The sequence below is a fragment of the Camelus ferus genome, chromosome 6 (assembly GCF_009834535.1).
Source record: "Camelus ferus isolate YT-003-E chromosome 6, BCGSAC_Cfer_1.0, whole genome shotgun sequence".
Lineage (NCBI taxonomy): Eukaryota > Metazoa > Chordata > Mammalia > Artiodactyla > Camelidae > Camelus > Camelus ferus.
The window spans coordinates 45,239,151-45,265,210 of record NC_045701.1 but is presented as its reverse complement, the minus strand read 5'-3'; the positions used below and the strand labels follow the sequence as shown (position 1 = coordinate 45,265,210).

Sequence of the window (26,060 nt, the reverse complement as noted above, 5' to 3'; positions counted from 1 at the left end):
GCAGAAGATTAGATTCCCAGTAGACTTTGAGCCTCATTATAGCATGTTAAGTGACACACCCACAGGCGCCATGATAGTTCCAGGCTGATCATAAAAGGCCAACAAGTGGGCAGTGCCCCAATTCCTGGAAATCCCTGCCCCTTCCCCAAAATAGTTAGAATAATCCTCCCACCTGTTAGCCTATGAAGTTACTCAGCCCACACCTTGGGGCCACTCTCTCTTCTGAGACTGACTGCATTCTGCCTACGGAATGTACATCTCTCTAAATAAACTTGCTTTTACTTTACTTTGGCTCACTCTTGAATTCTTTCCTGAGTGAGACCAAGAACTCTCCCTTGGCGGCACGTCCCATGGATTTGCCCGAGACCTGGGACATGACCATCCTCTCATGCCCCCATTCTCCTGCAACATACACACTGTTCAAGTTCCTTTTTTTAATGAAATGAAAGTTTCCACAATGGTGAGCCACTTCTTCAATTCATTATTTACCACTGATATAAGATAATTTGACATATATATATATAAAATCTATGTAACAGCTCCCAATAAAAATAAATGTAGATAAACATTACATTGCATGAATAGCTCTATTACTTATTTTCAGAAATGTCTTCAAGGCAGTTTTAAAATTTGTTTTGTTGTGTTATGATTAAATGTGATTGCTCCTATATATATATGCAAAACAGAGTTGTAACTCCTGGACAGATAATTAAAGTTAACATAGTCTTTCTTGAGGTGGCCCCTAAATTATAATTATGATGATTTAATTGAGCATCAAATATACTCACGGTGCTCATAAAACATGAAGCAGATGTGCAGCTGTTCTTCCTTTGTAATGCATGCCCAGCCACCCAAATCCTATCCTTTGCACCACTGCTTCAGTGATTAAAACCTGGTTTTTACTGTTTTTCTTGTGTATTCCAGTTTACACCTGTGACCAATCTTTTTAATTATGGGCACACTGGAGGTCAACACAATTTGGTTCCAGTTTTCCCATGAAAAATTCCTGGCAAATGGCATTACCAGAGATGCCAGGCAACATACATAGTTAAAGTTGTCTATTCTTTGCTTTCAATTTTGGACATTCATATTAGGCAAGAGAATAATTTTGAGACACAATAACTGAGCTTTGACATAATGAAATTGTCCAGTTATTAAAATGCTTTGGTCATTCTGTTCTAGTTGCCATAAAATAAAGTGCTTCTGTGCAGTGGAATATATTTATTGTTATTTGCTGAAATGAAAACTAGCTGGGCACAGGGGTTGAATTATGGAAGCACAGGTGAACATCTGGAGTTTCAGAACTGCCAAAAATGAAACCTGTTTCAAGTAGCTTCGTGTTTTCTTCTCCAGTTATAGGGTTACTCCGGACAGATGCTAGATGAATCGGAATACAAGTGGGTCAGCGTTTAATGGATTAGAACTGTGTGTTTCACCTTCAGGAGACTACTTCATTCCTTGCAGTAATTATGCTAGAATTCTCCTCTCTATGATGCTATGGATAGTTTTAATTCAAAAACTGATGTAAAGAATGGCTTTAAGTAAAATGATACATGAACTTGTGATAAAATAGTTTTTCATGTGTTTTCAAAGGTCCAGAATGTATAATGTATTCATCATGCAAATATTTTACCATCATAAGAAAAACTAAGCCCCAAAGTAGTATGTATTATATTTTACTTATAAAAGTATAATATATATGGACACTATAAATGTACAATACAAAAAAAATGATTAAACTATAAGTAGCTACTATAATTTATAGTCCAAAGCAAGATATTTTGATTATAAAATAGGATAATTATCTTGAGACAAGAGGCATAAGTCCGGACTGTCTTGGACACTTTTGGATATATGGTTCCCTAATTATATGCAAATACATGTAATATATAATTAACAAAAGCATGAGTGCTGTGAAAAGCTTATACTAATAACTTCGAATATTTAATTTTTGTGTTTAAATGCATAAATAATTACTTTAAAATTATGTACTGATATTTATAGAGAGTTTAAATTCTCCTTCTTGTGTCTCCTTAATTACTCTCTTTTTGACATCTGTATGCAACTTGCTTTCCATATTTTCATGGCAGCCCGGGAAAGTCACTGGCTCCTGGGCTGTTCTCTGGGCGTCAGGTGGTTCAACTACTGTGGATTCTCTCATCTTACCCTGACTTTCCTATATCAGCATCCACTGTAGCTTCTCTCATCTGGGCTCATTCTTGGGGATGGTGCCCAGAAGAATGGGGATTTTTCTTGCAGTACAGATCAAGTGAGCCTCAAACATGACAGATAAAGACCACAGTCTTCTCAGTGCACCTTTGTTGCCACATCCACAAGAATCATTAATCAAGAGAGCAAGAGCACTCTTGTTCAGGGCAAGAGATTTATTGCAGGTCCACCACTTAGAAAATAACTTTTTGATGAAGATGTGCTACCTTCTTGGGTATTCTTGGTTTCTTTTTCAATCTGTATATGGTTTCTACCTAGGTATTTACTGTCTCACCCAATTTGGAATGAAAGACAGATATAATAGAAGTTTTCAAAAACAAACTTAAAATTGAGTTAAAAAATCTGTTGAAATTATCAGTGGCTTATCTGAACTTTCAAGCCTGAGTTACAAAATGAGATAAAGTTAAAAAGAAAACACAGTAATACATCAACAAGTATGTATGTGTGAGAGAGCAAAAATAATCATATTTTTAAGTTTTTTCCTAACTAGAACTCTAAATATTTCCATTCATATGAATATATTCTGTAAAATCAAAGTTAGAATTTCAGTCTGAATACAAATTTGTATTTATACCAGATCATTAGAAGACAATTATTTAAGATACATACAAATGTAATTATGATAAAATAAGAACACTCAGAAGAGAAACTCAATTGCAGTGATAGCAGGAGTTAATCATTTATATTACCAAACTAATGTTTACTTTTTTCAAGAAACAAAATGATGGATTAATTTATCTATAAAAATTTTCAATAACATAGAGGGGATGTAGTTTAACAAATAAATCTGATCTTTTATTGAGACCCTATGATGTTCTGTGCACATTATTGGATACATTACTCACAATATCTCTAATCCCCACTACAACCCCAGGAAGCAGTCACTAATCTCAGTTTATACCTGAGGGGGATGGGGAATGAGAGAAGTCGTGTACTTTGACTATTAACATAGTAGTTCTTGAACAGCACAGCAGAGGTTCAAATACAGGTTTACCTAATTTCACACCTCAGGGTCCTTTCGTTTCTCTATTACCTCTTCACTTCAATATATATAGACATTTACTAAATTTAAATGACAATTTCAGATTTACATTTTATATAATGTGACATATGCCAATACCAAAAAAATACTATCAGAAATGTGACTAGTGAAAAGCAGACATCAAATGCCAGTTAGTTCATTTCAACAAAACCAGTGTGCTATTTATGAGATGAGGCATAGACAACAAAACTGGAAAATATTAGCTAGAAAACCAATGATTTCCATTTTGAAATTTTAAAAACAATTAGCTAATATTTTTGGCCACATCATACAAAAGAAATTTTCCTGATTCTTTCATTTATATTTTTAACAGTAATTTTGGTATTGACAATAATGGGCCCTTTGCTAGTAATCCGTTAACAGAGGACATTCATTAAGAAAAAGCATCTTAAGGCACCGTTGTTAAAGTTTATACGTTTATTCTCTGACATATTTTAGGAATCAAATATTTGCATAGAAAGCTCAATAAATGATAGAAAATATAAAATGTGACAGTCATTTTGCCTTCTCCCCTGAATAAATATTGAGCTCTAAAATAATGAATGATTTCTCCAGAATATGAATGGCATGTAATGTGCATGGTTGACCGCTACTAATAAATCATTGATAGCATAGGAGCTGGACATCTGGGACACATGAATCTTTTGTTATTTCATGGTATGTTTAAATTGAAGCTGGTATAAAAGGAAAACAGAATAATTCCACAACATGATCTACAATTTCCATGCTTAAAAAAAAATACTTTGAATAGTGAAATTTTGTTTTTTTAAGTTTACATGACTAAATCCTAAAAGAATTAAAATTCCACATTCAAGATGTTTTCATTTCTAATCCAGAGTTTAGTTCTACTGTGAAGATATTGGAAGAAACATTAATTTTTCATTTGGCACAGGTATTTTTATATGTAATCTCCAGTTATCTGAGCACTTCCAGAAACATCTGGACACTTGGATGCTTAACCAAGGTGGGCCAAAAGCCAGTAGGAAGAGTATAATTACATAGTGCACTTCATTTTCTGAAGTCACTGCGTGGCACATGTCTAGGAGTCTATGCTCAAACAAAACATATTCAAGAGCTGAACAGTTAAACTGGGCTTGTGCAAACCCTTTAAATTATAATTTCTCTCAAATACTTAGTTAAGGTAAATTGTAAGATTGGAATGAAACCATTGGAATGAAAAAGACAGCTTGTTAACTGATGTCATACTCAAGTGAATATAATTTTTCAAATGCGTGATTATTATTCTCCTAACCATAATTTGAACGTGAATTGTGTCTCATTGAATCCTATAGGATGTGTCCTTCAATGAATAGTAGGTGATTACATTAAGTTAATTAGAACAGTGTTTTCTGATTGAAGAAAAAGAATATTTGATTAATTTCCTTTATGCACAACACAGGACTTCAATTGTTCTTAGATATTTGAGAAATTTTCTTTGTAGGATGAATAGGACCCTCATTCATTGAAAAAGGGAACATGGAGAAGCAGGTTTGCAAAGAGAGACCTAGTGAATGTCACCAACTGACCAGGGCGTACAACTTTACTCCACTTGCAAGGTAACCATGCAATCTGCCACCGTGTGTAGAAGGTGGCAGAAGACATGAGACTCCTGAAGCAGAGACAGGAGAATCATTACCCACAGCAGTAGATCTGTCTTTGCTCTCTGACCCCTAATTCCAACTGAGTAATATGGAGGGACAGGTGACACCTGCACATGCAGTGGGTTGCCTTCCAGGAGAGGGACCCTGGATTCTCTCCAGCTTTACCAAAAAATAATTGGCAAATAAATATTGTAAATATTCGTGTACAATGTGATATTTTGATTTATGTATACATTGTGAAATGATTACTATTAATCAAGTTAATTAACATATCACCTCACATAATGTTGTGTGTCTGTGTGTGTGATGAGACCATTTGAATCTATTCTGTTAGCAAATTTCAAGTATACAATACAGTATTGTTAACTACAGTCATCATGTTGTGCACTAGGTCTTCAGAACTTACTCATCTTGCATAACCGAAACTCTGTATATTCTTTGAACAATATCCCCTCATGTCCTCCACTACCAGGCCCATGGCAACCACCATTCCAGTTCTCCACTTCTACAAGTTCGCTTTTTTTAGATTCCACATCTAAGTGAGATCATGCAGTATTTGTCTCTCCGTGCCTGGATTATTTCACTGAGCACAGTGCCCTCCAGGTTCATGATATTTTTGAGCTAGCGTAAACATTCCTGCAAGCAGCAAACAAGCAGGGAGAGAGCATTTATTCTCTCTTAGTCATGACCTACTTAGGTGCCTCTGTGACTAACTATGGAAACCACTCAGTATCAAGAGAAGAATCAGTCTTGCAGTAGGGCACCCTCAGCAGAAGTGTGTGGAGAGACCCAGGACCCAGAGTGGACTACCCCTCCGGACAGTAAGTGGTCAATTTGATTCTTTGCTTAGTCTTTTAAACTGGAATAGTAATCTGAATCTTTGGCATAAAGTGTCACCCCGAAGTAACACTATCACATGTGTTTAAGAAATAAGGAGCCATAACAATGAAAATAATTTGACCTCTGAAGTTTATGCCTTCAAATTGCTTCCTCCCCCAGTAGAGTACTTAGTCCTTTCTTTGTGGATTATGTTTAATTGTTGTTGTTGATACAGGTACCCGTTTAGCGTCATGTTGCTCCAGGTCCTCAGAGAAACAACAATTGAGACAGGATTCACTGTGTAAGAATTTTTTAGCAGGGGGAAGCCGCCGTGAGAGGACATGTGGAAGAGGTTGGGAGGCTGGGATAGCCATCTGATCACTATGCAAATCGGACTCCAAGTAAAGGAGAAAGGGGAGGAAGGTTGGTTGGAAAAGTCCTAGACTACTACGCAGACGAAGGCCGTCAGGATTCCTCCAGCCAAAGTTGGCATTCAGAGAACAGAAGCCCTGTGTCTCCCAGGAAGGCACGCGCTGTGCTCAGTAACATGCTGGGACCACTTTATGAGAGGTGTGACCTCTGATCAAGCACAGGGATGGATTCCAGAGCAGTTCCTGCCTCCCTAGGTCAGCTGCGCTCCCTGTAGTTGGGGATCTGCAAGGTGCATGCTCCTGGCAGTCACCATCTCTTCCTGAATTAGATACTACTTCAGTGCTGCTCCCTCCTGATGAAGGGACAGACACATTTCTTTAGGATTTTACACTGGTGATTGGACTTTTAAATATCAGCTCCAACTTATGTAGCTATTAGAAACTCATAGAACCTCTAATGTCCAAATTTGCTGAAGTTCTTATTAAGGCAAAAAGAAAGTAGTCTCCTTTAAAAATCCTCACAGCATAAAAAAATAAAGTGTTTCAAATAGTTTACTGTAAGTTTATAAGACATTTTACAGAAATATACTATTAGCAATCTTAGTATAACAAAATAATCTGCTAATATAAATTAAAGATAGAACATATTTTTTATGTTTAGCTGTGTTTACAAAGTGCTTCTCACAGCTTCTGTTACACAAGCATTCAATATCTATTTGTTGACTAAATGACTGAATGAATCTGTGTGATTTTAGCTTTTTCTTCTCTCAGATCAATAAACTCATGGTTATGCATGTCAAGGATAAAGTACAATACTGTGGATAAACCAATTTTGTGATTTACAAATAATTTTAATTGCACTTACTTACAGATTACTATTTATCTGACAATTAAATCATGTTTTTTTCTTTTTGTTGGCTCTGTATTTTCACATAATATTTGTCCATTTTAAACAAGCATCTTGAGTCGAGTTTTGTATGAACAATTAGAGATAAACGAATATAATTGAAAAGTTTTATTTGTGGATTGATAAATTGCAGCCATCAATAAAACATCATTGTAGTTAAATAAAATTTGGGGGTTTTAGAAGGTGTTTTCTCTTTCCAAAATGATTAATGCCGCCCCCAGTCTCTCTGTTCATTGGATCAGTATCTTTTATTGCTTTAGGGAAAGGATGGATACAGTCTAGGAAGTAGGAGTTAGTTCAAATTCACAGTGACTTTTAAAAACTCAAAAGGAGAGTATTGGCTTGAAACCAAAGGTGGTTTCTGCCCTTCTACCCCCTGGGAAGTCTTTGACCGGGGTAATTGGAAGAGTGCCCAGAACAACAAAGCATCTTCTCAATAGAAAAAAATTCAGGAGAGGGCTTGCGATAGCCCTTCTGAGACAGAGCACCTCTGCAGCCCTCCCTTGTCCCACATCCTCACAAAGTGAGGTGGTGAGGAGAGCATCTAAAAGATCCAACAGACCCCAAAGGGCAGAGAGGCTAGTGACTGGAGGAGATGTAGGATGTGAGTGAAAAGGTTGCAGAGTTAAGTGGGGCTTCTAGCTAGAGGTCTTGTGTTGAACCTAGATGCTAACAAGAGCAGATGCTTGCATATGCCACAGGACAAGCGGGTTGAACTAGCTAAATGGAAATCAGTGAGTTTAAAGTACTTCATGTGAAATTGGAGCTTGAGCCCAAAATGCCAGTATGATGTGTAAACTACTCCACTAACCCATGCGTTCAGGTTCCACCAGCGGAGAAGTCAAGGAGAAGGGGCAGGAGGGAAAACACTGAAGGACTAAATACTGATCCAGAAAAATTGATGTTGGAAAGTTTAAGTTTAAACTGGTGGTGATGAAATTACCATGAATGTACAAGTTCGTCCTTGTTCAGAAAATAGAGTAGTGTTGTTAGACTGAGTTCACTTCGGAACAATAAAGTCACATATTTGGATATACAAACTGTGATGATGCAGTTTAAACTCACTTTGTAGGTTTAATTTTTCATTTTTTTGTATTTACTCTTTGATTTTGGCTCTTGGAGAGCATGTCCTGTGTCTTCAATATCCAGTTTTTTCCTTCACTCTTCCAAATGTTGTGTATAATGACTGGAATACCTTTAGTACATATTAAAGATGTAACTTTCAAACAGATTAAAGAAAAACTCTTTGTCATGATACTTTTCCCTTTAATCTGCTTTGAATATATAATATGAGCTAGAGCTTTAGTGGAAATACTTGGCAATGGCTATTTTCATGAGAGATTTCATAGGTGTGGGTGCTAGTTTGTGTGTGTATTTGAGTTGGTGTGTATGTATGTATGTATGAGAGAGAGCATGTGGAAAAAATTTGGACTACCTTGAGTAGTAGGATTCACTATTTCAGTGAATGTATTTTTCTACTAAAATCTACTTACTAGTCCTAGAATTAGAGGAAATTGATGTTTGCAGTAAAGGTGATGACTTTGGTGGATAGATGTGAATGTGGACTCCCAGAAGTTAATATGAGGTTGTAGGATACAGTGAAACTACGATAAGGATGAAATTGAAGAGACACTGTAAGCTGTTTACAGTTCTCTGGGATGCTATTAAGTGCTTGTTAAAATCTCTAAGAGGAAAAGAATATGAATGGAACCAAATAAGAGTTTTCTGAAAATGAAAATAACTGTAATACATATGCAGGTATCGGGAAAACAAGTGTGTGCAAAATGATTTTAAATATCTCAGAATTTTAGTAGCAAAAGACTGTCATACTAGAAAAAGTGCCAAACAAGGTCAGATATATACTTTGGTCACGTGTCTGTTTTGGACCCCACCTGTGTCAGGGGTCCAAAAGAAAGAAACATTAATTAGCCTGTTGTATAAACCACTAAAAAGAAACTATAAAGGGGTATACTCAGGGGATGCTGTCCCACTGGCAGAGGAAAAGACACTGAGCACCTAACTGTGGCAAGTCTAACATACTGTAAGAAGAGAGAAGGAGATAAACAGAAGGACTCGGAAACCTGATGTTGTCGAAGACGGATGCTTTAGATCATTTGTGAGTCAGAATGGATCAGGTCAGATACCGTATCACGTATCACATAGTGGAGAAAATGTGTTGTTCTAATATGAATATTGACTATCTAATATATAAGGTGGGAATAGAAAACATACACGTGTGCTGTCTAGTCTGGTAGCATCAAGTCATGTATTGCTGAATAATTGAATTTTTTTGCTTTGTGTAAATCATGTTAAGTTTAAATAGTCACACACATAGTATGGTGATTAGCATCACCAAAGCACATATTAAAAATGAAGAATTTCGTTCCACTCCAGACCAGCATTATCAGAATCTACATTTTAACAACATCTCCATGTGACCCATATGCACATTACTATTTGAGAAATACTGGTCAAAGCAGTGGTTCTCAAGCTTAGGTATGGATCAGAATCATAGGAAGGCTTGTTGAAACAGAGGTTGCCGGGCTCTGTCCCTATATTTCTGATTCAACAGGCTTTTTTCTTTAAAAAATTTTTTTGTAGGGAAGTAGTTAGGTTTTTATTTATTTATTTTAATGGAGGTACTGGAGATTGAATCCAGGACCCTGTGCATGCTAAGCACAAACCCTACCACTGAGCTATACCCTCCCCCTAGCAGTTTCTTCTGTTTGTTATTTGTTTTTGTTTTCAAAGGCTTTAATACAAGGTTTAATAAATATTTGTTGAATGAACAGATCAGCAATATGCATTTCCCACACCTCAGATTTGCACAAAGAGCTTAACATTATTTTTTGCTAATCAATTTTCAATAAAATTGCAGTGATGAAAAATAATATCCATTGTAGTTGCCCCATATTTGTGCATTCTATCCATTCTGAATTTTATAATTTGATATATCCAGAAATCAAGATATTTCTGTATTTAAACCAAATTAATTTCTAACAGTGATTCAGCAGTTATGAATTGACACCTAAGTTCACAGGTGGTGCTGACATTGCTGGCCTGGAGATCCTATTTTGATAACCTTGAAAGCATTGGTTTCTCTTAATCCAATAAGAAGATCAGTGCTGGGCTGTCAGACTTACAATCACTTTGAAAAGCTTGTTAACATACAGAGTTTTAGGCCTTAAACTTGTAGATTCAGATTCATTAGGTTTAGCATGGGACTTAGGGACCTGTATTTCTGATAAAATCTTTGTGTTTTAATGGTGTGCAAGTAGATTTGGGAACAAAGAATCATAAAGATTCTTTTCTAGGAATAACTTTTTTTTCAGTGCTGAATTTCCGAAGTGTTTGCTATCAAATCCATTTGGTTAGAGAAGAAAGAAAAAATACGGCACTAAGAGAACATGTGGTCATTTGGAAATGCTCCCCTGTGGCGGTTAATGTTCCTTCTATCTTCAGAGAGTCCATAATTTTTCATATGTGCTGTCCAGAAATGGCTACTTTATATAGACAATATTTTGAGTTCTATGAATCACAATTTACTCAGAATACTCAACAATCTGAAAAATTTAGGCATAAATTGTTACTTAGCAAATACCAGTTCTGCTGAATCACTAAATGAAGCATATAGTATCATGAGTTGGGGGAAAGCTGACCTTAAAAAGATGTCTCCTCTGTGTGAAATTAGTTGAGTTAGCCTGTTAGTGCCTCAAAATCTTTATCTGTAAAATAAGTATAGTAATAGAACATACTTAGGGTTACTGTGATTAAATGAGATAACAAATTGCTGTTGTTGTTATCATCGTGATCATTTTTATTACCATGGATTGGGCTAATTATGCCAGTTACAAAGAATTTACACAGTTTTCATGGTTTGATGTATATTGGAAGCGGTTTTAAAAAACGAGTTGAGGAACCAAAATATCCTTTGTCAACTAGGCGTAAATAAGAAGTACACAATGACAAAGTCACAGGGAGCAAGGGCAGCCTGCTCTCTTGACGCTTTCACCCTTTATAGTTCAGTGAGTGGCCTTTTAGGGTTATTTCCACTCTCTGGCCTGGTAGAGAGATGTATTTATGCATGGATGGCAGTTTGGAGGATCTTAGAAGCACTCGGAATGGTGTCAGTCCGAAGCATCCCAGAGTTATGGCCAGAGAAGTGTGCCTGCTAGTGCAATATTACACTGATTCACAAGTCATGCATCTAGGCTTGCTGGGTGCCATTCCATGCCATGATACTGAAGGAGCTTCTTGTAGTTTCTGGAATTGCCTTTTTTTAAAATTTATTTAACCTCTCTGACCATTAGTTTCCTCTTCTGAAAGTGAGGATAAAACAGTAATTTATAGGCTTGATCTGAGACATGTGAGTCAAATTCTGTACATCAATTAGAGAAGTGCCTGGAATATGACAAACAATATTAACTGAATTCAATTAACTGAAACTGAATTGACTGAATATTCATGCATTTTTAGATATAGCAGGCTCTAGCAGAGGCTGAATGGTAAAGTCCTTGTCATTTCTTTCTTAACTTGGCTGCGTACTGGAAAGGGTTCTCCAAAAGCACACTTCCCTGAAGGTTCTGAAATTAATGGGCAAACTTCCATTCTTAGTCACACAAATTCCACATGAATCAGAAATGGCAGCAGTGCTACGCTGCCTGTTTTGTTCAGGTCTTAGGGTTTTCACTATGTTAATCAAAATGCGGTTAAACATCTCAGGTTGATGGAAGCTTGAGGTTTCAGACATTCTTCGTGCCAGTGTAACAATGTAGAGTTTTATTTTCCTGTTACCTGGGTTTTTCCATTCCTTCATTCTCTTTCCTTTTATTAAGATCTGTTTTTTTTTCTTTTTTCCCTTGAGAGAATATTTTAATAAGTTGCTTGGAGTTGCACAGATGGTGGCAGGCAATTAGCTGCATCATGCATGTACTCAAGTAGAATAGATGGTCCTTGGTCTGATTCTAGGAGAGGTAGGAGGACCTAATTCCTGAGCTTTGGGGCTTTATTAAAAAATAAAGATTGTGGGTTAATAATAAAAGTGATCTTTAAGGTGAAAAATAGAGGTAGACATAGAGTTAAGTGGCTGGCACTAAAATGAAGAACTTCAGAGGAAAGGACAGATATATTAAAAGGGAGATATGCTGGTGTACTTTTGCTTGGCGTATGATGCAAATTCTCTTTCCCATTTCCTTGCTAAATAGTAAATTTAACCTCACCTCAGCTAGAACTATTGACTTGGGAGGTACATTTGCCACATCTGGAATTTTTCAGGTAGTAGAAAATGATGTAGTAAGTAGCTATGAAAGTCCCTTTCTTGATTTTTGTGACTTCAGCAGAAACACTATATTCTTAGGGATTTCTCTTGATAACTCCTAGGTAAATACGGAAAAATACTGGTTCCATAAAGGAAGAAAACATTCATTTTTATAGGAAATTATTGGTTACCAAATACTGAACTATCACATTCTAAGACATGTAATCTGTGTGTGTTAACTGTATGATAATGGATAAAACACTGGGGACTTTAAAGTCTAATGTCTCGACTACATCCCAAAGGATTAAGTCACATTTTCTGGATGTAGAAGGAGTTAGCATTTTTTTAAAACTCGCTTGGTGATTCCAATGTGCAACAAGCTTTACTATCACTGGTAGGTATTTTGTCAGTGTCCATAGTCTTCAAAGAAGCTCCATATTTTTAAAGATTTCTAGGGAATAAAACTGATATGTCTCTTATTTAAATTTCAGATCCTCAGCCAAATTAGTCAAAAACACAATTTTTCTTTCTTTAGTTGTACAGCAAAACTGATTTGAGAAATTGCTATAATAAAGTAGAACAGTTTAAATTTTTTTGCTTTTTATCTCCATATTAAAATAACCCAGGATGAAATCTATGATGTATACAGTCACTTTTTAGGTAAAAAGCTACTAAGTATTGAGAAATGTATTTATTTTTAACTTTAGAAAAATTGAATGAAAGATTCCATAAATTCTATAGTGCTTTACAATTTTCAAAAGTTTCATACACACGATTTCATATAATCCCATTATAAAATTTTTTTTATCCCCTCCTCCTATATTGACCTTCCCACCTTCCCTCTCCCCACTGGTAACCACTAGTTTGTTCTCTATATCCACGAATCTGCTTCTGTCTTTGTTATGTTCACTAGTTTGTTGTAGTTTTTTAGATTCCACATATAAATGATATCATACAGTATTTGTCAACTTTGTCTGATTTATTTCACTTAGCAAAATGCCCTCCAAGTCCATCCATGTTGCTACAAGTGGCAACATTTCATCCTTTTTTATGGCTAAGCAGTATTCCATTGTATGTATATACCATATCTTCTTTAGCCATTCATCTGTTGATGGACACTTAGGTTGCTTCCATATCTTGGCAATTGTAAATAAAGCTGCTATGAATATTGAGATGTATGTACTTTTTTGAATTATTATTTTTGGCTTTTTTGAGGGGGGATATATATTTCAAGAGTGGAATTGCTGGGTCATATGGTAGTTCAATTTTATTTTTTTGAGAAATCTTCATATTGTTTTAGATTATGTATGTAATAATTTACATTCCCACCAACAGTGTAGGAGGCTTCTCTTTTCCAAAATGTTGTGAAATTTATATGTAACTTTGCATTCTGACTTTTAATAAAACTCTTCTCATATTTTTATATTCAGAATCAATCCTATTTAGTACCCTTTTATATTTTAGGGAGAGATATTTTATTGTTTACAGTTATCTTTAAGGGAGATATATAATGTACTTAATTTTTCTATAGCATTGATAATTGGAAATACAGGGAACATCAACAGATCAAGTATTTATGTTAGATCTGGAAAGAGCTACTCTGAAAATGACTTTTCAATTATTAATTTCGTACAACATAATGAACTGGAACTTTAGTGAAATGGAGAAATTTATTTTATTTTAAAGAAATACAAGTCAAATATGTGTATGTGAGAGAGAATCCACCTGTCCATCTAATATCTATCATCTATGCGGTAGGGTCTGCTCCTCTTTAAAATGCATATCTGAATTTCTACTCACATCATTGACCAAAAGTGTGACATTTGTTCATATTTCTGTAAGGGAGCTGATATATGTAGATACTTCTCTGCATACATTAGAGCCCTAAATAAAATTAATTCTTGTCTTAGTAAACAGGAAGGCAAGAGTAGGTACAACATAGCATTCAGCAGTCAAATTTATTTTGTACCCAAAGAAGTTGCAGTCACCATCAGAAATCCAAAGGTGGAGTAAATAGACTGCAATGATGCAAAAATGACCTATAGTTAAGTGTAATAGTATATTGACTCATTCAATGTCAGTCACTCTTTTACTGAACAAGATAGATTTAAAAAACTCCATTTTCATGGAATGTCAGTTCCAGCAGGGGAAGACAGAAAGTAAATCAATCAACAAATAAATTATGCATAAGAATAGTATCAGATGGGAGCAGAATGTGTAGAAATTGAAAGTTGGGATAAAGAAGTTTTAGTATATTATAAATATGAACTTTTCTTGTTTATATTTTGCTTTATTTGTCTTCATTACTCATATCACTTTTTTCAGCTGTATCTTATACATTCATTTCCACTGTTATTTAATAATTCTTTTTCATTCAACCAAAGTTTGCTAACTTTATTTTTTATTTATTTTTAATTATTTATTTATTTTTATTGAAGTATGCTGATTTACAATGTTATGTTAGTTTCAGGTGTACAACAAAGTGATTCAGTTATAAGTATATGTGTGTATATATATGTATATATTCCTTTTCGGATTCTTTTCCATCATAGGTTATTACAATATATTAAATATAGTTCCCTGTGCTATACAGAAGGTCATTTTGTTTATAATAATTCTTTGTATAAGTAAATTGTAATTTATTTATTAATCCACAGACATTTGAATACCATATAGTTTTTTACTTTAAAGAATCATGCTGCTAAGAATCATTCTGTACATATCTCCTGGTTCACTATGGCAGAGATTTTATAGTGTATATATGTTAAAGTACAATGCAATAGTATTTTGATTTTGGGTTTTTTTTTTGCAATGTTTAGTAAAAATCTATTTCATATTTTTAAAAGCACATAGTATATAATGAGTTAATCCAACAATATTTTTGAATAGACATTTTCCTTTCCAACTCTTCCACATCTAACATTTTAAATAGAACTCAGGGTTTTTTTTGCATAATCTGTTCTGTATATTGGTCCATTTGCCCAGTTTTGTGCAAATACCACAGTGTACTAATTACTGTAGCACTTATAAAATTTTACTATCTTGAGGACAATTTCCCTCACCTTACTTTTACTCAGGAGTGCCTTTGCTCTTCCTTGCCCCTACCTCTTCCATATAAAAATTTAAATTAACTTGTAAAATGAAAAGCTTTCAAGAGTCATCATTAAGATAATACAAGTAGGGTACAAAATTCCCAAATCAGTGGAAAAAAGAAATAGTAATGGGAAAAATAAAGTTCATTGACAATCCAAATGCTTCACATCTTTACCAACATTTAGTTATTACCTATATTTTATATGTTAGCCCTTCTGTAAGGAATTATACTAATATCCATTTCCCTGATGATGACAAATGAAGTTGAACATCATTTAATATGTTCACTGGTCATTTTCTTTGGGCTGTTCTTTCATAATTGTTCAGATATTTTGATCCTTTGAAAAATTGGGCTGTATGACTTTTCTAATTGGTGCATAGGAGTTATAAACATATTTTGTGTAAAACTCCTTTTTCAGGTGAATTTTGGGCAGACATCTGCTCTGTGGCTTGCCTTTTCACACTTTTCAGTGAATTTCTTGAGAAACAAGTTCTTCACTTCTAATGGCCCTGTTTTTCGATTCTTCTCTTTATTATTCATGCTTTTGATAACCTGTTTAGGAAATGACTATAGGCAAGGACATAAAGATATTCTACTATATAGAGTACATATATATATCTTTAAAAATATTTTTGATTTAGCCTCCCATATTTAGGTTTATAATTCATCTGGGATGTTTCTATTTATGGTGAGGTTCACAATTTTTGGCTTGTGGGAATCCAGTTGATTCAACAACTTGTATTGAAAATCTCGTCCTTTCCCCACATTTATACAGCATAAACTTTGTCATAAATCATGTAACTGGGTTTGGTTCTAGCCTCTATTCTGTTCTATGGGTCTGTTGAACTACTTTTAGGCTAATACCTCACCTTCTTATTTACCATACTGTTAATAGACCTTTGCATCTGGTCATGTCGTCCTACTGTTCTTTCTTCTTCAAGATTAACTTTGGCTGGTCTCTTAACTTTGCATGTCATTTAAGTTTTGAAGTCAACTTAGCAATTACCTTTCTAAAACCATTCTTGAAATTTTGATTGTGATTTCAAATAAATCTTATAGGTCAGCTTGAAGAGACTTGACAATTATTATAATCATGGTCTATTCTTTCATAATTAGTTCCTTAATTTCTATCAGTCATACATTTTAGTTTTCTAAGTAGAAGTCTGACATACTGTTTGTTGTATTTTTCTTAGTTACCTGATTTATTATGCTATAGAAAATAGCTTTGATGTTAAATTATATTTTCTATCACTAGTGACATAGAGAAATAAAATGAATCTTTGTTCACTGACCATGCTGCCAGCAAACTTGCTGTTAATTTATTAATTGTGATAGTGCCTGCAGATTTTTTTCTATATTCACAATCATGTCTTTTGCAAATAATGACAGCTTAAAAAATTTCCAATTCTTGAACTTTCTCTTCCTTTATTGCTCTGTTCAGAAGACTAGATATACTCATTGTTGAATGCACTGTGTTTCTCAGCACCATTTCTTCACACCACTTAGCACATTTTACACTTTTCTGCTTGCATGACTGTTTGATGTCATTTCTCAATTAATAGATTGATTATAAGCTCCAACAGGGCAGGGACAGTGTATTCTTTGTTTATCATTATATTTAGCATTATCACTGTGTCTAGACAAATAGATGCTCAATAAACATGTATTTGGATGGGAATGAATGGATGACTGAATAAATGAGAAATATAAGTATTTTATTAAAACTCATTTTAAAACATTTTAATGTGTTTATAATACTCTGTGTAACAAATGAGCTCCTCCTACATTGTTTTTCTTCCATTTAAATTTTTTTTTCAAAGTTAGAGTAAATCTTTCTTTGTATTTCTTACTTCCAAAATCATACTGTAGGTTTCAGAAATTGACTTTCCTTTGTTGAAAGGACAAACATTTCTTACTGCCTATTCTCAAATTGCTTTAAAAATAAATTTTACACTAGTATGAACTTTCACCTTGATTTTGGTGTGTAACAAGTAATAAATGTCTAAATTGTTGTAAGATATTGCAGTTTTTTTAATGATTTTGTTGAAGCAGCTATTCCTTTCTTACTTAGAATACTGCTATGTTTTTTTTATTTTCAAGTGAGCCAGACACAATTGAAAAATATTTCAAATAAAAATAAGGTAACTATAATGAGAAGCAGCTAGTATTTATCAGATTCGATCTGGTGTGTATCAGGGATTGCAAACTTTTCCTTTAAAAGATCAGAGAGGAAATAGTTTGGCTTCATGTGTCACGTGATCCTTGTGGCAACTACTTAAATCTAGTGTTTTGGTATAAAAGCAGACATAAACAGTATGGAGAGGTTTGATGGGACTTTGAGCCAATAAAACTTAGATGTATAAAATATTAGCTCTATAGATCTATAATTAGATATATAAATATTAATCTCAACTTTTATTTCTGAATCTCTTGGTTATTTTTCCTGATCCTCTTTCTTTCTTTTTAGAATCTTACAATATAGGGCTATTTCTCATTTTGGTTCATTCTTTGTCCTTATCAAAATCTTTATTTTGGGGGGTTTTCTCTCTTTTTTTTAAATTGAAGTATGGTCAGGTTACAATGTTGTGTCAATTTCTGGTGTACAGCATAATGTTTCAGTCTTACACATAAATACATATATTCTTTTTCATATTATTTTTCATTATAGGTTACTACAAGATATTGAATATAGTTCCCTGTGCTATCCAGAAGAACTTGTTTTTTTAATCTATTTTTATATATAGTAGTTAGTATCTGGAAATCTTGAACTCTCAATTTATCCCTTCCCACCCTCTTTGTCCCTGGTAAGCATAGGATTGTTTACTATGTCTGAGTCTATTTCTGTTTGGTAGATGAGTTCATTAGTGTCTTCTTTTTTTCTTTTTTTGGATTCCATATACGAGTGATATCATACGGTATTTTTCTTTCTCTTTCTGGCTTACTTCACTGTGAATGATAATCTCCAGGCCCATCTATGTTGCGGCAAATGACATTATTTTATCCTGTTTTATGGCTGAGTAGTATTCTGTTGTATAAATATACCACAACTTCTTTATCCAGTCATCTATTGATGGACATTTAGGTTGCTTCCTTGTCTTGGCTATTGTATACATTGCTGCTGTGAACATTGGGGAACATGTTATCTTTTCGAATTTGAGTTCCCTCCACATATATGATGAAGAATGGGATTGCTGGATCATAAGGTAAGTCTATTTTTAGTCTTTTGAGGAATCTCCATACTGTTTTCCATAATGGCGGCATAAAACTACATTCCCACCAACAGCGCAGGAGGGTTCCCTTTTATTCATTGTTTTTTTATCTTTTTGCTTTTCCTAATTCTGTGAACGCTTATGAAATGTTTTTGTTATTTAATTAATCAGTTATTTAATTTATTGAATTTAATGTTTCTTTAATTTTTCTAGGGAATTACAGGGTTTTTTTTATAGCCCTTACCCTTTGGCTTTTCTCCTTTTATCTTGCCACTTTTGCTTGCATTTTATTATTCTAACTTAATTTTTAGCCATCTTTAGAAAAAAAAAATCTCTAAATTTCATTGAGGACTACCTCTATATTTGAACTGTTTCAGTCTCTCAAAAGACTGCCTTTAAAGATACAGCTGTTCTCTGCATGTTCAGGATAATTTTTTTTTTCCTTCCATAGTTTCTCATGGATTCTGTTATTTTCTGTTCACTTATTTTGTACTTTTCAAATACTGTTTTATACACATTATCTGTCCATTCACAGAACTTTAATGACTTCTTATTTTATTGGTACGTAGTGTTATTTTCTTTTTTATGTTGCTTTTTTATTGAGGTGTAATTGACAAATAAATTCATATATATTTAAAATATACAATGTAATGATTTGATATACATATACATTGTTAAATAATTACCACCATTGAGTTACTTGATACATCCATCACCTCATAAACTTATTTCTTATGAAAATCTCTTAAATTCTACTCAGTGAATTTCAAATATACCATGCATATTATTAACTATAATTGCCATGCTGTACATTGGATCCTCAAAATTTATTCATCTTATAAATAAAAGTTTTGCTCTTTGACCAGTATGTCTCCTTTTTCCTCAGCCCCTGGCAACTATCATTTTGGCCTTTTTTTTTTTTTTTTTAAGATTCCACATGTAAGTGATATCCTACAGTATTTGTTTTTCTTTGAGCCTGACTTGACTTCACTTGGCATAATGCCTTCCAAGTTCATCCATTAACTAAAAAGTTTTTCTGTAGCAAAGAAAATAATCAAAAATGAAAGGGCAACCTACAAAATGGGAGAAAATTTTTGCAAACCATGTGTATAATAAGGAGTTAATTATAAGGAACTTATACAACTTAATAGCAAAAAAAAAAAAAGAATAACTAGATTATAAATAAGCAAAGGACCTGAATAGGCATTTTTGTAAGGGAGACATATAAATAACCTACTGATACATGAAAAGATGCCCAACACCACTAATCCTCAGGGAAATGCAAATCAAAACCGCAGTGATATCACTTCACACAATTTAGGATGGCTGTTATCAAAAAGACAAGAGATAATAAATGTTGGCAAAGATATGGAGATAAAGGAATCCTTGTACACTATTGGTGGAAATGTTAATTAGTACAGCCATTATGGAAAACAGTATGGAGGTTCCTCAAAAAATTAAAAATAGAACTACCGTATGATTCAGTAATTCCATTTCTAGAAATATATATGAAGGAAGTGAAATCAGCATCTTGAAGAGATATTTGCTCTCCCATGCTCACTGCAGCATTATTCACAATAACCAAGAAATGGAAACAACCCAACTGTCCATCCTGGATGAATGGATTAAAAAATATAGTATATATGGAATATAATTCAACCGTAAAATGAAGGGAATGCTGCCATTTGCAACAACATGGGTGAACCTGGAGGACCATACGTTAACTTATAAGAATCTTTATAATGTGATCACTCTATGTATTTCTCAAATTTAATTTCTATACACACTTCCTATACAAGTAAGCTTGCATTTTCAGTTGTTCAGATTTCAACCTTTGTATGGCTGCTTCCAAAATTGGCTTTTTTTTTTTTCTTTTTGGATTGCCCTTTTTACTTTCTTAATAATTATATAATTCCTAGAATGTTTCCCTATGTACAGCTCAACTTATATTCTGTTGGAAAAGTTTTCTTTGAGGCTTTAGCCCTTATTAGGGCTCTCAATTTCCTGAAGCAATTGTTTTATTATCATCCTTCTAAAACATGTATTTATCATAAGCCTGCACAAAGTTAGTAATTAACCAAGACCCAGTGATTACAACAGTAGATCCAAATCTGTTGCCCTTCATTTCCTACAATAATGATATTTACCATATGGTTATTGTTTATTGTGGCATGTTTTACATATTTTAATTTATTTAATTCCCATTTAACCTGATTTTACAAATGTGTAATTACAGAATTTGTGAAGGTAAGAAAGTTACCTTTGTCAAGAGAGGAGTCAAGTGAGATTTCAGATTCCAAATTCCTATGCTGTCTGTCTGTTTATCTAGCTATTGCTGTCACTTTCCTACCTATTCATCCAGCTATCCGGTCATCTGATTTTTCTCCAGGGTTTATCCTGCCCCGAACACGATTTTGAGAACAGGGACTGTGTCTCTGCCTTATAATATCTGGCAGAATTTGCAGGACATACCAAGGCAAAGTAAATGTTTGCTGTCGAGAATGAAAATAATCCATGTTTATGGAAATATGTTTATTGAAAACTTTACATCACTTTAATTATGTAAACTTTTTGGAAACCAAGCAGAACATCTGTTCTGGCATGGGGCTTATTTAGCATAGCTTCTTTACATTTTCAGTTGAAAACTTACTAAATTACAGGCCACTTTCTTGTGAGAGTGATAGCTATTGTTATCGAAAACACTGTTTATTCATGTTCTAGGAAACTCATGTTTAAGCAATATATAACCAGGCATTTCTGGCAGCTGCAAAGTAACAAATCCAAACATCTCCCAACAATGATGCTTAGTAATACCCACAGAGGAGAGGTGCATTTCAGTACATGGTTATCCATGCTGAGTGATTAAATTGAACCAGCTGTGATAAAAAAGGACTTATAATTTATAACTCAAGCTCAGCAGTCTCTCTGCAAAGTGTGTCTTCCATCAGAAATTGCTTACGAGGCCAATGTAAAAGACATTCTCTCCATAGACTCTGCAAAATGCAAACTATGATAATTAATAATCTGCAGCATTTTAAGGGAATCTAAACAGTCAAATAGGCCTTTAAACATTTTAGGGCCAAATGACATGACTATACAGTGTGTGAAAGTGCTTCTTGAGAAGCCTTGGTCCTCGAGTTTATTTAAAGTAAAATGGCTTGTTAGGTTTGGATACTATAAATGAAAGTAACAGAATAATTTTATTTGGGGTTGGTTGGTTTTATTTATGCTAATTTGTTTTTTGAGTAAAGCCTGTTTTGTTGTTTAATAACTTACAATCAACTAGTCAATTTTAAAAAGCAGATACAATTTATATAGTCTTTGTAAATGGGAGTATAACATAGTACTCTAGTATCTCAGCTCCATCACCAAGAACATATGTACTTGGGTAGGTTAGTTACTTGGTGTCTTGTGCCTCAGTTTCCCCATCTGTGAAACAGGGATGATAATAGAAATTGCCTCAGTAGGACTGTTTTTAGGATTAAATGAGCTAATATTTGAAATGCATTATTCGTATATATAATCTCCCCTCTCAAAAACACCATAAAATATTTTCAAACGTAAAAGTTTGAGCATATTTCTGTTTGTCATTATCTATTGTAATCTGAATTAATTTATTTAGAATTTTTTATTATAAAAGTAATTTATAGCAAAAAAAAAAAAAAAGAAAATGCAGAGCAATTCCAGGTAAAGGCAAAATAAATCATTCATAATTACCTGAGAGAGATAATCACTACATAACATTATTATTGTTTTCTTTTTTTAATGCATATATTATCACACATTTTAGATCATATATGATATACAGTTTTGTGCCTTGTTTTTTCTTACTTAATGTTATATCAAAGGCATTTTATGTTGTTTTGAATGTCTTCCATCTTTTGATAAACAACATTTTTTTAGTAGCTGAAGCAAGTTTTTATTTTCTTTTCCCCTCTTTTCCCCTCTAAATATGACAAAAGGTACATTCTAGAATTTAGAATTTGATGTATGCAGTGTCTTTTAAAAATCAATTTAAAAATGAATTTGATTCAGGGCAGATTCATTGTATGAAAATGGTCCAGGGTAGAATTTTTGGGGTTTTTTTTGATAAACAACATTTTAATGAAAGCATATATTTCATAGTAAGCATGCATCATGATTTACTTGATTTTTTTCTATTTTGAGGCATATAAGCTTTTATTCTAACCTATTACACATAATAAAAGCTTTGTTCCTACATCTTAGTTCAGATATCAGATTATCCCATTAGAATACATAATGAGTCAGATGCAGATTCAAGTGGTCTTTCTTCAATATCTTAGTCAGAAGTGTACTTACTGAGGTAAAGTTCACTTTTACTGTTCATCTGGTCTACAAATGTGGTGGAAATCCTAAGATTCCCTTAGAGAATAATCAAACTTTAGGAAGAAGCTGGTAAAATGACAAAATGGTTCCTCAAATCTAGTTAATTTTCAATTTTCACTTTCAGATAACTTGTCACCTTACAAATTAATTTCCTATAAGTAAAATAATAATAAAGTAAAATAATTAAACAATACATTTTAAACATAAAAGACTACTTTTTTAAAAAAAGTGACACATTTTTTAAGCGGGGCTTCTTGGTGAAATTTCATTGTTTTGAAAAAGATTTAAGGAATACAACATTAAAGAAATGATACTCAGTTCTACTAACTTTTAAAAATTTTGTCTTAATTTGAGATCAGTATTGTTCCGAGGTATTAGAATATTCAATTAGAGTTAGCATCTAGGACACCATGTATGACCTGCACAGTCCAAGGGGATGGGATCTCATTAATTTATTCCATATATAACAAGACACAAATCATGACCCCATAGAATGTATCATACAATATTCCCACCACTGTATGTGGTAATCCTAACGTTAGTTTTAGCCATCAGTAACTCTAAAGATTCTTAAAAGCTCAGTAAATATGTTCTTAATTGCCATGTCCAGTGAGAAATTTTTGTACTCCAGAAAGCACAAAGTCTATAGTGATGTATTTTTCTGTTCCTTGGACCAATTTAATCCAATCATATTTACTGATCACCACAGGTAAAACGCTAATTTGGAGGGATACAGAGAGAATACAGACATAATGCCGTCACTGAGGAACTCTTAATAGAGTGATTTTGAATGCAATGAGAGCTCTGAGTATAGGACAGTTGTACTTTGCCTGGAACAAGGAGCTTTGGGGTCTTTCAGGAAGATGAATTTCTGAGAAATCTCCAGGGATGATCTCAGAAAAGAAAAAAAAGTAAAGGCATTTCAAGGAGAAGAAGCAGAAGGGCGTAAGCAGAGATACACAGCATTTCATGTCTACAGTCCTTTTGATGGTACTTGAAAACAGACTGTGTCGTGGAAGTGACAAGAGATGATTGTGGAGCAGGCGAAAAGTGGTGGAGGACTTTGAAGGACAGGGCACAGAGCCTGTGTTGCATATCACATGATAAGTAAGCACTGACAAGACAGGAGATGGGTGAGATTCCATGGCTGTCCTGGAAAAAAACAAAAAAAGAGAGAGGTGCAATCATGGAGAGAGAGAGCAAGCAGTCAGGAACCTAACAACCCAGGTGGAAGATGATGAAGGCCAGACTACTAATACGAGGGAAAGTGAGTAGGAGATGACCTTGAGAAATACTTAGCAGGTGAAATTCACAAGGATCTGCGTTTGATTGATAACGGATATTTTATAGGGCAGATACAACCCAACAAAATGTAAATGAAAGGATTTAAGGGAATTAAAAATAATCTCGTCAGACGATAACATTTGAAGTGTTTCTAAATAAGTAGGTCTCAAACCTGGATGCACATAAGGATCACCAGGGGAGATTAAAAAAAAAAATGAGGCTTCATTCCCTCCCAACACCCATTATATAAGAATCCCCAGTGATGGGGTTCAGGCATCTGTATTTTTAAAAAGCTTCCCTAGTGATTCTAATGTGTATGCAGTACTGAGCACCACTGTTGTCTAAATAATTTTCCAGATGTGCTTTTGACTTATAAAACAAAAGAGCAGTGTATGGGAAATGAAAATAGCATTAAGAAGTAACTTGTATCCTGGTAATCATTATAGGAAGAATATGAAGCCTAGTGCATATTTGTATCACACTCGAGTTATAAGATAGACATTATTATCCAAATTGTGTAGTTAGAGAAACCAAAGTGTGAGATGCTGAAGTGAATTTTTTAAGATCATCTAGATATTGGGCAGCACAGTCTGGATTTGAACCAGAATCTCTCTGACACCACATTCCACGTTCTAACGCTGCCTCTTTTCTGTATCTATAGCCAGATAGTAGTTGTGTTACTCTACAATGTATTCTTGTAATTATTTTTAAAAATTATACATTTTTTGAAGTGCCATCTTCCCTCTCCATAAAGTTTTGGAAATTCTACGTAAATATTTAATAACTTGTTTCAGCATATTTACAGTAAATAGAAAAGTATTCTTGGGAGAAACAAAAGTTTGGGTGATAAGGGAGTTAGTAAAAGTGAATGGATATTGTTTTGTTTTGTTTTGTTCTGTTTTGTTTCGTTTCTGGAAACTAGAAATACAGAGAAGTCTAAAGAAGAACACAGAAAATATCTTATTCAGTCCATCTAGAACTGACTGTTACTGACTTGGCATGTTTCATGCCATATTTCCAAGAGAATTAAAGATCTGTGAAATAAGGGATTTTTTTTTTTTTCTGTTTTGCTTACTGATTTCTTTGTAGTCGAGGAACAATACCTTATGTACAACATATCATGTGCCGAACATTTTGTATCAAATGTCCCTGGAGCAGAGTGCTTCATATTATCAAAACTCCATTTTAAACAACCTCAATTTAATAGAAATTCTTTTGGAGTATACTGTTGAATAATTCTTCTTAACCATCTGTGACTTCTGCTTCAACAATACAGGTTACATTTTATCTTGATTTTCCTTTATCTTCCATGTATATTTCTTTATGTGTAACTGCTTCATCAGTTTGTTGTTTTTCATCAGTGTTCATTTTGCTTTTTGAAGCCCTTTTGACAATAATTCTGTTTTTGGTTCTGTTGTACTGGTATTTTCTATGTCTAATTAGTTTATTAAGTCTTTAGTGGTATTTCCTAGGTTCTCAACATGTTTTCTCAAGTTTGAAATTTGACTTATTGTTGTTGTTGTTCTACCATCTCATCTAGAAGATCTTACGCTTTTATTTCATTGATCTACAGTACTTTCTTGGGTTCCTTAAATTTTCCTCTTATAATGGTTTTGTGGGCTTTTTTGTTTTGTTTTGTTTGTGTGTATGGTAATGTACTGTGTTTCTCCTTTTCTTTCATGCTGAGGTGTTTTAAATATTTTCTACTTTGTATCTTTTCATCTTACTCATACTTGAGTGTTTCTGCCAATCAAATAATTTTCATAATCATTTGATTCTATTTCCATTGTGTCTCAGACCGTTGTAATTTTCCCCACAAGTACATTGTGAGGGCTAGGAATTTTGTGTTCTCCAACATTTCTGTAGCTAAAGGAAACGGTAAGGTTGGAGAGCTTGTAGA

At 33.9% G+C, this 26,060-nt stretch overlaps 1 long non-coding RNA gene across 1 annotated transcript in view; it reads left to right on the top strand.

Moving 5' to 3' along the window:
- The first annotated feature begins 5,555 nt into the window (after positions 1-5,555).
- The window catches only part of LOC116664251, a 112,651-nt gene continuing 92,146 nt past the window's right edge, over positions 5,556-26,060 (top strand). The window contains exon 1 of the long non-coding RNA XR_004320671.1: positions 5,556-5,693. This is a non-coding gene — a long non-coding RNA (uncharacterized LOC116664251). The remainder of the gene's footprint in view (positions 5,694-26,060) is intronic.